Here is a 15037-nt window from a genome sequence, read left to right on the forward strand (position 1 = left end):
ACACATTTTTAATTTGTGTTTTGCCACAAGGCAGGATACTCATGAGACTTTTTGGTCAAGGGCTTCTCAATTTTGTTTCCCACTGTTTTAAGTCTGGAAGCAATAGATTTTTCCAACACTTTAAGACCTAATGTTTCTGAACATGTAATTCCCTTTAATATTTGCTTGCAAAAAAAAGGCCAGTTCTCCCCTGAACTCATCTCTTTTTTTGGTAATGCATCCAAAATTTTCCAGTACACGCTGGCCATTTGATTCTTCTTAATGCTTTCTTTTGAGCTCAGTAGCATGTAGTATATTTTCCCGATTATTTCAGGCATCATTTTACCAAGGACTTTGTCACCATGTAACATGATGTTCCAGATAGTGTCTTTGGTCTCTCAGCTTCATACTTATCCTTTTAGAACATCTTTTCTAATGTCAAGTAAGACTACTTTCCTCATCATGTGGTTTCCTGTTTCTGACAGCAGTGAAGGGATGATGACATCCACCGCACTGCAGTGATGACAGTGGAGGCAATGGGGTCCTGAGTTCCTGTTCAGGCAGCTGGATTTCAAGAGCAGCAGCCTCAGTGCTCAGCAATGGTAGCTTTTAGGGAACGCCATTTCCCCTTTTGCTCCTCTGGGAATTCGTGACTTCCTGCACTTACTAATGATGGAATAGTTTTATCTTCCCCTTTTTTGCTACGCCATCCCTTGTGACAGTTTGTAAACAATTTTCTGTATTAAATTCTCTCTATTTGATACCCAGAATTGTTTCTGTTTTCTTAACTGAACGGTGTTTACCATCTTGCTTGCTAACACAAATAAATCTCCATCCTTTGAGCCTCCAGTATAATTTTCTCATTGGCAGCCACCTGGTTGCTATGTTAGTTTCATGTATTTTGGTTTTAATTATAGCATCACTTCACTTCCACTACTGTAACCCTGGTACTTAACCCAGACAAAGAACTACAATAAAACTACAGACAAGTATCCTTTATGAATGAACATAATGCAAAAATCTTCAATAAAGATTTATATTCTTTCTATTCTAGCAAATAGAATTCAGCAAGAACAGAAGGGATTTCCCTGGTGGTCCAGTGGTTAAGACTCCACTCTTCCATGGCAGGGGGCATGAGTTCTACCCCTGGTCAGGGAACTAAGATCCCACATCTTAGTTCAGTGCAGCCAAAAAGGAAAAAATAAAAGCAGTCACATACCCAAAAGCAAAGTTGGATTAGAAAAAGAAAATAATTCAGCAGCTTATTAAAAGGATCATACACTATGACTAAGTGGGATTCATTCCTGGAATGTAAGAATGATTAAGTATAAAAAGATTGATCAATGTAATATCCCACATTAACAAAATGAAGGGAAGGGATCACATAATCATCTCAGTTGATATAGAGTAAGCATCTGATTGCTGGACAGGGTATGGAGAAAAGGGAACCCTCCTACAACTGATGGGAATATAAGTTGGTTAAGCCACTGTAGAATGGAGGTTCTATGGAAGTTCCTCAGAAAACTGAAAATAGACGATCATATGACCCAGCAATCCCACTTCTGGGCATATACCGAGACAAAACTGTAGTTCAAAATGATACCTGCACCCCTGTGTTTATAGCAGTACTAATTACAATAGCTAAGACATGGAAGGAAACTAAATGTCCATCAACAGATGAATGGATAAAGAAGACGTGGTACATGTATGCAATGTAATACTACTCTGCCATGAAAAGAACAAAATAATGCCATTTGCAGCAACATGGATGCAACTAGAGATTATCATAGTAAGTGAACTAAGTCAGAAAGAAAAAGACAAGTAATATATGGTATCACTTATCTGTGGAGTCTAAACTATGACAAATGAATCTGTGAAACAATATGTATCTGTGAAACAATAGAATCATGGACAGAGAGAACAGACCAGTGGTTGCCAAGGGGGAGGGGTTTGGGGAAGGGATGAGGGGGAGTTTGGGATTAGCAGATGTGAACTATTATATATATAATGAATACACAACAAGGTCCTACTGTATAGCACAGGGAACTATATTCAATATTCTATGATAAACCATAAGGAAAAAGAATATCTTAAAAAAAAGCAGAGTCTCAAAGAGATTTTTAAATATTTATCTTTATTCATTTATTTGGCTGTGCCAGGTCTTAGTTGTAGCCCACGGAATCCTCGATCTGTGTTACCACATGCAGGATCTTGAGTTGCAGCATGCGAAGGCTCAGTGGCAGCACGTGGAATGTAGCTTCCTGACAAGGGATTTATCCAGGCCCCCTGCGTTGGACATGCAGAGTCTTAGCCACTGGACCAACAAAAAAGAGATATTTGTACACTCACATTCATAGCAGCATTATTCCCAATAGCTAAAATATGTAACCAACCCAAGTGTTCATCAAGACAAGACTGGATAAGCAAAATGTGGCATATATATGCAATGAACTATTATTCTGTAATATGTAATATGCTTCCATGTAGATGAAACTTGAGGCCTTTATACTGAGTGAAATGTCAGTCACCAAAGTACAAATACTATATGACTTTGCTTTTATGAGGTACTTAGTGTAATCTAAATGGTAAAGACAAAAAATACTTGGTGGTTGCCAGGGGCTGGGGTAGGGGATCAGTTCAATTCAGTTCAGTTTCTCAGTCATGTCCAACTCTTTGTGACCCCATGAATCGCAGCACGCCAGGCCTCCCTGTCCATCACCAACTCCCAGAGTTCACTCACACTCACGTCCATCGAGTTGGTGATGCCATCAAGCCATCTCATCCTCTGTCGTCCCCTTCTCCTCCTGCCCCCAACCCCTCCCAGCATCAGGGTCTTTTCCAATGAGTCAACTCTTTGCATGAGGTGGCCAAAGTATTGGAGTTTCAGCTTTAGCATCAGTCCTTCCAAAGAACACCCAGGACTGATCTTTAGAATGGACTGGTTGGATCTCCTTGCAGTCCAAGGGACTCTCAAGAGTCTTCTCCAACACCACAGTTCAAAAGCATCAATTCTTCAGCACTCAGCTTTCTTTTCGGAGAAGGCAATGGCACCTCACTCCAGTACTCTTACTTGGAAAATCCCATGGATGGAGGAGGCTGGTAGACTGCAGTCCATGGGGTCGCTGAGGGTTGGACACGACTGAGCGACTTCACTTTCACTTTTCACTTTCCTGCATTGTAGAAGGAAATGGCAACCCACTCCAGTGTTCTTGCTTGGAGAATCCCAAGGACGGGGAAGCCTGGTAGGCTCCCGTCTATGGGGTCGCACAGAGTCGGACACGACTGAAGTGACTTAGCAGCAGCTTTCTTTATGATCCAACTCACACATCTATACTTGACTACTAGGAAAACCATAGCTTTGGCTAGATGGATCTTTGTTGGTAAAGTAATGTCTCTGCTTTATAATATGCTGTCTAGGTTGGTCATAGCTTTTCTTCCAAGGAGCAATCATCTTTTAATTTCATGGCCGCAGTCATCATCTGCAGTGATTTTGGAGCCCAAGAAAGTAAAGTTTCTCACTGTTTCCATTGTTTCCCCATCTATTAGCCATGAAGTGATGGGACCAGATGCCATGATCTTCATTTTCTGAATGTTGAGTTTTAAGCCAACTTTTTCACTCTCCTCTTTCACTTTCATCAAGAGGCTCTTTAGTTCTTCTTTGCTTTCTGCCAAAGGGTGGTGTCATCTGCATATCTGAGGTTATTGATATTTCTCCCAGCAATCTTGATTCCAGTGTAATAGCCACAGAGTTTCAATTTTACAAGATGAAAAGTGTTTATAAGATGGATGGTGATGATGGCTGCACAATGTGAATGTACTTTATATCACAGAACTGTACACTTAAAAATGGCTATGATGGCACATTTTATGTTACGTATATTTCAACACAATAAAAAAAAATCTTTTAAAACAATTGTTTGCCTATATACCAGTAATGAACAAGGGAAATTTGAAATTAAACTCACAATATCATTTACTTTAGCATTTCTCCAAATGAAATAATTAGATATAAATTTAACAAAATGTGTATTGTATCTTTATGAGGAAAACTAAAATTCTGATGAAGGGAATCAATGAAAAATTAAATAAATAGAGAGTATTCATGTTCATGGATAAAAGGCCTCAATATTGTCAAGATGTCAGGTCTTCCCAACTTGATCTATAGATTCAACACAATTCTAATCAAAACACCAGCAAGTTATTTTGTGGTTATTGACAAACTGGTAACTAAAGTTTATATGGAGATGGCAAAAGACCCAGAAGAGTCAACACAATATCAGAGGAAAATAACTAAATTGGAGATTGACACTGCTTGACTTCATGACTTTCTATAAAGCCACAGTAATCAAAATACAGTGGTACTGATGAAAGAAGAGACAAATCAATGAAGCAGAATAGAAATCTCAAAGATAGACCCACATAAATATAGTCAACTGATCTTTGAGAAAGGAGCGAAGTCTGAGAATTTCCTGGTGGTCCAGTGATTAGGACTCTGTGCTTTCACTGCTGAAGGCTTGAGTTCAATTCCTCATGGGAGAATTAAGGTCCCAGAAGCATCACGGCATGGCCAAAAAGAGAGAGAGAGAGAAAGAAAGAAGCAAAGGCAATATAATGGAGAAATCGCAGTCTTTCCACAAATGGTTCTGGAACAACTGGACATCCATACACTGAGAGAGAGAGAGAGAATCCAGACATGGACCTTACACCTTTCACAAATATGAAAATTATACAAATTCAAATGGACCATAGGCCTAGGTATAAAATGCAAAACTATAAAACATCTAAAAAATTAGTGGAAATCTAAATGATCCTGGGTATGGCAATAACATTTTAGATACAACACCAAAGATACCATCTATGAAAGAAATTATTGATAAGCTGAACTTCCTTAAAATTAAAAATTTCTGCTCTGTGAAATATGCTGTCAAGAGGCTGAGAAGCAAGCCACAGATTGGGAGAAAATTTTTCAAAATACATATCTGATAAAGGAATGTTATCTAAGATATACCCTGAAACTCTCAATTTCAACAGTAAGAAAACAAACAAGCCAATTAAAAATGGGGGAAAACACCTGAACAGAAACCTTACCAAAGAAGATATACAGATGGCAAATAAGCATATGAAAAATGTTCCACAACCTATGTCACTATGTCACTGCTAAGTCGATTCAGTCATGTCCGACTCTGTGCGACCCCATAGACCGCAGCCCACCAGGCTCCCCAGTCCCTGGGATTCTCCAGGCAAGAACACTGGAATGGGTTGCCATTTCCTTCTCCAATGCATGAAAGTGAAAAGTGAAAAGTGAAAGGGAAGTTGCTCAGTCGTGTCCGACTCTTAGCGACACCATGGACTGCAGCCTAACAGGCTCCTCCGTCCATGGGATTTTCCAGGCAAGAGTACTGGAGTGGGGTGCCATCACCTTCTCCACACTATGTCACTAGGGAACTATAAATGAAAACAACAATAAGATAGCACTAGCACATTGCTGTGTGGATCACAACAAACTGTGGGGAATTCTTCAAGAGATAGGAATACCAAATTACTTGACCTGCCTCCTGAGAAATCTGTATGCAGGTCAGGAAGCAACAGTTAGAACTGGACATGGAACAACAGACTGGTTCCAAACAGGAAAAGGAGTACGTCAAGGTTGTATATTGTCACCCTGCTTATTTAACTTATATGCAGAGTACATCATGAGAAATGCTGGACTGGATGAAGCACAAACTGGAATCAAGATTGCTGGGAGAAATATCAATAACCTCAGATATGCAGATGACACCACCCTTTGGCAGAAAGCAAAGAAGAACCAAAGAGCCTCTTGATGAAAGTGAAAGAGGAGAGTGAAAAAGTTGGCTTAAAACTCAACATTCGGAAAATGAAGATCATGGCATCTGGTCCCATCACTTCATGGCTAATAGATGGGGAAACAATAGAAACAGTGAGAGACTTTACTTTCTTGGGCTCCAAAATCACTGCAGATGGTGACTGTAGCCATGAAATTAAAAGATGCTTGCCCCTTGGAAGAAAAGCTATGACCAACCTAGACAGCATATTATAAAGCAGAGACATTACTTTGCCAACAAAGGTCTGTCTAGTCAAAGCTATAGTTTCTCCAGGAGTCATGTATGGATATGACAGTTGGACTATAAAGAAAGCTGAGCACTGAAGAATTGATGCTTTTAAACTGTTGTGTTGGAGGAGACTCTTGAGAGATCCAACTAGTCCATCCTAAAGGAAATCAGTATATTCCAATATTCATTGGAAGGACTGATGCTGAAGCTGAAACTCCAGTACTTTGGCCACCTGACGCAAAGAACTGACTCATTTGAAAAGACCCTGATGCTGGGAAAGATTGAAGGCAGGAGGAGAAGGGGACAACAGAGGATGAGATGGTTGGATGGCATCACCGACTCAATGGACACGAGTCTGAGTAAACTCCGGAAATTGGCGATGGACAGAGAGACCTGGCATGCTGCAGTCCGTGGGGTCTCAAAGAGTTGGACATGACTGAGCAACTGAACTGTAGCACACACCTATTAGAATGGCCAAAATCTAGAACCCTGACAACCGAAGGGCAATGTGGGTCAGAAGAAACTCTCATTCATGGCTGGAGGGAATACAAAATGGCACAGCCACTTCAAAAGACAGTTTGGAAGATTCTAACAAAGCTGAACATACTCTTAGTATACAATCTAGCAAAGTGGGCCTTGGTATTTATGCAGATGAATCAGAAACTTACATGCACACAAAAACTTGCACACGAATGTAGTAGTGGCTTTATTTGTAATAGTGCTAATACCTGGATGAAGGACAAAGATGTCCTTAAGTAACAGAATGGATAAATAAACTGGGGTACATTCAGACAATAGAATATTATTGAGCAGTTAAAAAAAAAAAAGCTATCTAAGCCATGAAGAGACATGGAGGAAACTTAAGTGCTTATTACTAGATGAAAGAAGCCAATCTGAAAAGGCTGCAGACTGGATGATTCCAACTATATGACACTGTGGAAAAGATAAAGCTATGGAAACAAAACGATCAGTGTTTTCCAGGACTAGTGGAGAAGGGATGAATAAACAGGTCACAGAGGATCTTGAGGGCACTGAATCTATTCTGATGATACCATTAATGGTAGATGTCATTACAACATTTGTTAAAACTCAAGGGAAACAAGGGCTTCCCTGGTGGCTCAGTGGTAAAGAATCCACCAGCAATGCAGGAGACACAGGAGACAGGGGTTCGATCCCTGGGCTGGGAAGATCCCTTAGAGGAGGACATGGCAACTCACTTCAGTATTTTTGCTTGGACAGAGGAGCCTGGTTGGCTACAGACCCTGGGGTTGCAAAGAGCCAGACACAACCTAAGTGACTGGGCACGCATGCCTGGGATCCAGAGGCCCGGGCTGGGAAGGGAGCACAGGCAGCTGGTTTCAGGAGGAGCAGGAGCAGTTGGCCACAGTAGAGACCTCCCAGCCAATCACAGGAGAGGAACGTTGAAGGACACCAAGATGCCTGGTGAACAGCAGATTGAGGAGTGTGGGGAAAGGAGGAGGAGGAAGAGATGCAAGACGAGATGGTGCTGCCAGTGAAGAGGGAGGAGGATGAGGGTGAGAAGTATGATGTGGTGGCACTCAAGATCCCCATGGACCACAAGGAGGTCTCCAGCAAGGTGCCAGCGCGATTGGCCAACATGGCAGGTTCACACTTGGGCTGACCTGCAGCCACACCCTCGCTGGCCTCCCACACTGGCCAAGTACCCACTGACATGGGTGAGAGGCCCTTCCTGTGCACTTAGTGCAGCCAGGGCTTCTTGGTGAGATGGGTGCACACCAAATATAGCCAGAAGAAAAAAAGAAAGAAAAAACCCTCATAGAATGTATCACTATAGCACCAAGAGTGAATGAACCCTAGTGTAATCTGTGAGCTTGGATGATGTGTCATTGTAGGCTCATTAATTATAAGGGATGGGTCACTCTTGTGTGGGATGTTGAGAGCAGGGGAGACTCTGTGCGTGTGAAGACAGGGGATACATGGGAACTCTCTGTACTTGATACTCAATTTTTCTGTGAACCTGAAATTGCTGTAAAAAATAGAGTCTGTTTACAAGGGAAAAAAATGAAACATAATTTTCAAAATACAAGCCGCAGGACCACAGTGGTATATAGAAGGGTGAATTTGAAGTGGAAAGACATATTTGATAATCAGCACACTCTCCTTGCAGATAATATAAGAAACCTTGAAAAATTTAATTTGGTTCATCAAGTTCCCAATGTATGTTATTGCTTTGGTGTGTTTTAATTCCTCCCTCTTAAGAGTTAAACCCTAGAAAAAGTTTTTTTTTTCAACTGTCAATAGTCACGTAGGATTTTTACCTATTTCTCCACTTCATTCCTTCTTATACCTCAGACCTTTCATTTAGTATCCCTGCCTTTCCCCTGAAGTATATCTTTTAGACTTTCCTTAGTGACAGCCTTCTGGTTGCAAACCCTCCTGGGGGAGTTGTTTTTGTTTGGTCTGAAATTTTGCCCTCATTATTGAAAGATATTTTCAGTAGCCATAAAATTACCAGTGGAGATTATTTTGTTTCATCACATTGAAGATATCATCTATTGTCTTCTGGCTTCCATTGCTGTCATTCAAGAAGTCAGCTCTCAGTTTAACTGCTACTCCTTTGAAGATAATCTGGTTTTCTGGCTGCTTTAATTTTTTTTTTTTTTTATTTGTCTGCACTGGGTCTTTGGTGCTCGCCTGGGCTTTCTCTCGTTGGCGGGGAGTGGGGCTACTTTAGTTGTGGTGTGTACTCTTCCTGTTGCTGTGGGTTCTCTTGTTGCAGAACACAGACTCTAGGGCGTGTGGGCTCAGTAGCTGTGGTGCACAAGCTTAGTTGCTCCGCAGCATGTAGGATCTTCCCAAACCAGGGATGGAAACCGTGTCGACGGCATTGGCAGGAGGATTCTTAACCACTGGACCACCAGGGAAGTCCCTCTGGCTGCTTTTAACCACTTTTGTTGTGGTTAAATGTACATGTAGTGAAATGCACAGGACTTACATGTTGTAGGTCAATGAGTTCTGAAGAATGTGTCCATTCATCCAACTCACACTCTGGGTGCTTTTAGTATCTGTTTTTCTTCAGTGTCACTCAGTTTTATAGTGATATACCTATGAACAGACTTCTTTTCATCCATTCTGCTTTAAAATTTTGGTGGGGGACATCTTGAATCAGTGGATTTTGTATCTTTCATTAGTTCTAGAATATGCTAAACCATTATCTTTGCTTCATTCTTTCCTGAACTTTAATCGGTTTTCTCACTTTACTCTTTATATATCCTACTTTCTCTTTCATATTTCTCCCTTTGTTGTTCTGTGTTTCATTCTGGGTAACATCTTCCAGTGTATTTTCTACTTCACTAATTGTATCTTCAGCAGAGACATTACTTTGCCAACAAAGGTCCGTCTAGTCAGGGCTATGGTTTTTCCAGTGGTCATGTATGGATGTGAGACTTGGACTGTGAAGAAAGCTGAGCACCGAAGAATCGATGCTTTTGAACGGTGGTGTTGGAGAAGACTCTTGAGAGTCCCTTGGACTGCAAGGAGATCCAACCAGTCCATCCTAAAGGAGATCAGCCCTGGGTGTTCTTTGGAAGGACTGATGCTGAAGCTGAAACTCCAGTACTTTGGCCACTTGATGCAAAGAACTGACTCATTTGAAAAGACTCTGATGCTGGGATGGATTGGGGGCAGGAGGAGAAGGGGACGGCAGAAGATGAGATGGTTGGATGGCATCACCGACTTGATGGACATGAGTCTGAGTGAACTCCAGGAGTTGGTGATGGACAGGGAGGCCTGGCGTGCTGCGATTCATGGGATCACAAAGAGTCGGACAAGACTGAGCGACTGAACTGAACTGAACTGTATCTTCAGCTAAGTTTAAACTGCTCTTTGAGAGTTTAAAAAGAAAATTTAAATGAAAAAATTTCAAATACAATTCAAAGTTAAGAATAATGAATCTGTATGTATTACACGCTGCTTCAACTAAAAATATGATCAATTTTGTTTCATCTATGCTCTCACCACTTCTCCTAGACTCCCACAGAATTATTTTAAGGCAAATGGCAGTCATTACACTCTTTCATTGGTGAATACTTGAGTATGCAATCCCTAAGAGATAAGAACTATCTTTTCAACATAACCATAATGCCATTATTATATCAGCAAAATTAAAAATGGTATTTTAATATCGTATAATATCTACTCAGGGTCTGAATCTCCCTAACTGACTCATAAAGGTCTTTTTATAATAGTTTGATTCAAGATCCAAACAAGAGTTATATGTTGCATTTGACAGGTTTCTCAAACCTCTTTTAAACTATAACAATTATTTCCCCCCGCTTTTTCCTTGCAATGTATTTGTTGAAGAAACTTGAGCACTGATCCTGTTTTATTCTTGATTACATTCTGATGGTGTTTAACATATTGTCCCGTTTCTAATATTTCCTGTAAAACCAGTATTATATTTATAGTCTTGTGTGGTTTTTTTTTGGCAAGAATCCTTTGTAGAAAACGCTCTGTGCTTCCTACTGTATGCCATCAAGAAGCACATACTATCCGGATTCTCCTCTTTTCGTAATGTTAAGTTTTATCGGTATATGCACGTGGTGTCAGTTTGATTCATGTGTCAGCCTCTTACTTAATATTTCTGATAGTCATTGATGACTATTGCCTAGATCATTTCATTGGGATTGTAAAATGATGATGGTATATAATTCCTTCTGCTCTTATTAGCTAGAATTTTCCCATGAAGACTAATTGCTTCTTAGACTACTTAGTTACTTTATTCAGTTTTTAGTTTAAAACTTTATAATTTTATTTCTAGAATCTCTACTTTAAATGTTAGATCATTTTTATAGCTTCCTGTTTTCTGATATATTTTCAATTTTGTCTTATATTTCTTTAAGTATAGTAAGCATAATTACTTTATAATCTATGTCAGATAATTACAATATCTGAAGTCTTTGAAGCTCAGTTTCTGCTGTTGTTTCTTCTGGTTCTCATTCACAATGTCTTACCTCCTTTGGGGTTTAGTTATTTTTCATTACGAGTCACTAACTTCCCTAGGAAAATGGTCTGTAGGCGTTCTTTGGGGCCTGGGATGAAGGGGACATTTTTCCAGAGTGAATTTGTGTTTACTTCAGCTAAGTGCCTACAGCATTATTTTCTCGTCCTTGGAACCACTTAAATATAAATTTACAGCTTGAATTAAAAAAAAAAAACATTTAAACATTGTGAAATTGTTCTGTAAAATTTTTTAAAGTCCTACTTGTAATCACACATTCTTCATCTTTGTTTGGCACTGAGGCTACCTTCCTTGCAGGTCTCTGGAGCTGCAGAGCTGGGGGCAGGTCCACCAGCAGGAGAATCTTTCCTCAAACTCTCCACCCCCGATGGATCTTCTTTCCCTTTCCCTAGAGAGCAAAGCTCACATCTGCACACTGTTGGTGGGAATGTAAATTGGTGCAATCACTGTGGAAAACAATATGGTTTCTCAAAAAACTAAAACTAGAGCTACAATATGATCCAGCAATATGTATATACATACAGTGGAATACTACTTGGCCATAAAAAATAACGAAAACCTGCCTTTGCAGCAAATGGATGGACTCGGAAGATATCATGCTAAGTAAAATGTCAGACAAAGAAAGACAAATACTGTATAATATCACGTATATCAGATCTAAAAAATACAACAAGCTAGAGAATATAACAACAAAAAGAAGGGCAAACTCACAGATATAGAGAAAAAAGCTAGTGATTACCTGCGCAGAGAGAGAAGGGAGGAGAGGCAATAGAGAGTAGTGGATTAAGAAGTACAAACTGTTAGGCATAAAATAAGCTACAGGGATATATTGTACAGCACAGGGCAGATGACCAATATTTTATAATAACTATAAATGGAGTATAACATTTAAAAATTATGAGTCAATACACTGTACGCCTGTAACTTACATAATTTAGTGTATCACCTATGAAGTGAAGTGAAGTGGCTCAGCCATGTCCGACTCTTTGTGACCCCGTGGACTGTAGCCTACCAGGCTCCTCCTCCAATATAGGTGAAGTATATCACCTATACTTCAATTTAAAAAAGAGTTCAAAACATACATTAAAAAAACAAAGCTTAATTCTGCAAATTTGGCAAATGCCCTCCAAGCAAATGTGACTACAGGGTTTTGAATACCTCTCTAGGTTTCTGACTTAATTTAGGTTTTAGCCTGTTAATTCTTTACTGTTTTGTTGGCTTTATCCATGCTTTAAGAAGGAAGATAATTATATTTCACTCAGCATTTTAAATCATCTTTAGTGTAAGGTTAACAAACTGTGTTGAAGAAAACAGAAGTCTGGTTAGCTTTTCTAGCACAACTTTTTATCTTCATAAGAATTAATGTGTTTTTTTCCCCTTAACTTTCTACACGTGTGTGCGTGGGTTCATTCAGTAATGTCTGACTCTTTGACGTGCCACGAATTGTAGTCCCACTAGGCTCCTCTATGTACCTATCATTAATATATCCCCAGGTTCTCCTCTGGTTAAGCAAATGTCTCTTCAGTAAGTTCCAATGTCTTAGGTAGTCTATCAATTTTATTTCTTAAAAAAATCACTCCTGAATCCTGAATTTTCTCTAATCTTGATGAATTGATCTCTGGTCTTGCCCTACAACTTGAAATCTCCCTTTAACATCACCTTGGGGATTCCTTTTTCTCTTTTGTGCTGGATACTGTTTCATGGATTTCATACCTTTCTCTCTTTTGACTAATTTATTTGTCTTGGTGTAATAAACCCTCTCCTAACTTTCCGAAGAACAACGCATGGAATATCTGTATTTTGAATTGCATGTCTGAAATTGTCTTTATTCTGGACTCATAGTTAGATCATAGTTTGGCTGTGTGTATTAATAGAATTCTAGGTTGGAAACAGTTTCCTTCAAAATTTTGAAGCCATTCTCTACTGTCTTCTATCTTACAGAGTTTTGATAAGCCAAATGCTATTCTGATTCTTGAGCTTTGTATGCAACTTGTCCTTTTCTCTGGAAGCTCTTAGAATTGTTTGTCTGTGTCCAGTGTTCTGAAATTCTTTGATGAAGGATTTGGTGTGGGTTTGCTATCAGTGTGCTCTTCCAATTTAGAGACTTTCTTCATTTTAGGATAACACAATACTTTAAAATACTTTTGGTGATTGTTTCTTCCCTTCTGAGTCTCTGTTCTTTTTGTGAAACCCTTGCTATTCAGAGAGGCTTCCCTGGCGGTTCGATGGAAAAGAATCCACCTGTGACGCAGGAGACCCAGATTCAATCTCTGGGTTGGGAAGATCCCCTGGACAAGGGAATGGCAACCCGCTCTAGTATTCTTGCCTGGAGAATTCCTTGGACAGAGGAGCTGATTGGGCTGTGGTCCATGGGAGTCACAAAGAGTTGGATACAACTGAAGCAACTGAGCACGCACGTCTGCTTTATTCAGATGCTGGACCTGCTGGACTGATCCTTTACTTTTTATTAATTTTCTCCTAAAGTAGGCCAAATTTCATTTTCTTTCTTTCTTTCAAAGACTTACTTGTTTATTTATGGCTGCACTGGGTCTTCACTTTTGCATGCATGACCTTTCTCTAGCTGTGAAGAGAGGGATCACTTCACTGTGATGCTCAGGCTTCTCACTGGAGTGCCTTCTCCTGTTGCAGACCCCAGGGTCTAGAGCACTGGATCAGGAGTTGTGGTGCACAGGCTTAGTTGCTCTGAGGCTTGTGGGATCTTCCCGGATCAGGGATTGAAGCCATGTCTCCTGCATCCGCAGACAGATTCCCAACCATTAATGTTCAACTGTATCCTCTAGTCTTTCTATTGAATTTTTATTTTTATTGGTTTTGATTTCCAAGAGCTCTTTTTTCTTATCTGAATAGTAGCTGCTTTTAAAAATTGCTTCCTTAAAAAAATAGCTTTCTGTTGTAAATTTTTTAAGTAAAAAATTTTATTTCTAAAATATAATCCAATGACTTCACAATCTTTCATGAACAAACATACTAGCAATTCTCTAAAGGATAAAGAAAATTGAACCTGTCTTTAACCACATATCTTGCCTGGATAGTCACAGAATATTTCATTCAATAATCAAAGAAAGTGATTTTTCCAATGAGGAGTCAAGAGATCTATATTACAGTTCAAACTCTTTAAAATTAAAATACATAATATACTGCAATATAAAACAAGATTTGTAGGAGGGATAAGCAAGATAGTAGTCCAGTTTCCTTTTTGTAAATAAGGTGAGTTGGTCTATTTAATTTATAATCCTTATTGCACTTAATACCTGAAAATTCTAATTTAGGGCTCAGACTTATCATCCAAAATAGCAACCAAATTAAAAATGCAGTAATTCTTCTACTTGAGCTTACTATATATTAAAAACTCAAAAGACAAAAAATTCTATAATACATATTACCAATGAACAAAAATCTAAAAAGTTTATGGCAATGCATCACATAGAATTACCTTGCAATATTTTTGTTTAAAGTAGACTTTTTAAATAGAGTACTTACATATTTCTTTCATACATTCATACTTACCTTGGCAATTTCACATCTATAAAAATCTTATAATCATTCTTTAATAAATACAAAAGAATAAAAACACCTATGAAATTTGGACAAACAACATTAGCACTAAGTATAACCCATCCAGATTCTTAGGTTAACTCATTCAATTACTACAAAGATCTTTATAGAGTTGAATCTAATACTGTATATTGTACATCACTGCCCTCTGATGGCATCACCAATATATAATTTTAAATTAAGCAAGCTAAAGAAAAACTTTATTATAATGTAAAACAGAGTGTGTCAATTTTATAAGCTACAGAGGTAGAAAATAAATTATAAGAAGTTTAATGTTTTCCAGAAATATTAATTTCTTAGTAAGTTTAAAAATTTACAGTGTTCCTTCATATATGCCCTTCAAATAATTTTTCAAGATTTCCCCTGACGATCAGTTCAAAAGGCACTGAGTCTCTAGTCAGTCAGTTCA

The sequence above is a fragment of the Bos indicus x Bos taurus genome, chromosome 5, assembly GCF_003369695.1.
Source record: "Bos indicus x Bos taurus breed Angus x Brahman F1 hybrid chromosome 5, Bos_hybrid_MaternalHap_v2.0, whole genome shotgun sequence".
NCBI classification, from domain to species: Eukaryota; Metazoa; Chordata; class Mammalia; order Artiodactyla; family Bovidae; genus Bos; species Bos indicus x Bos taurus.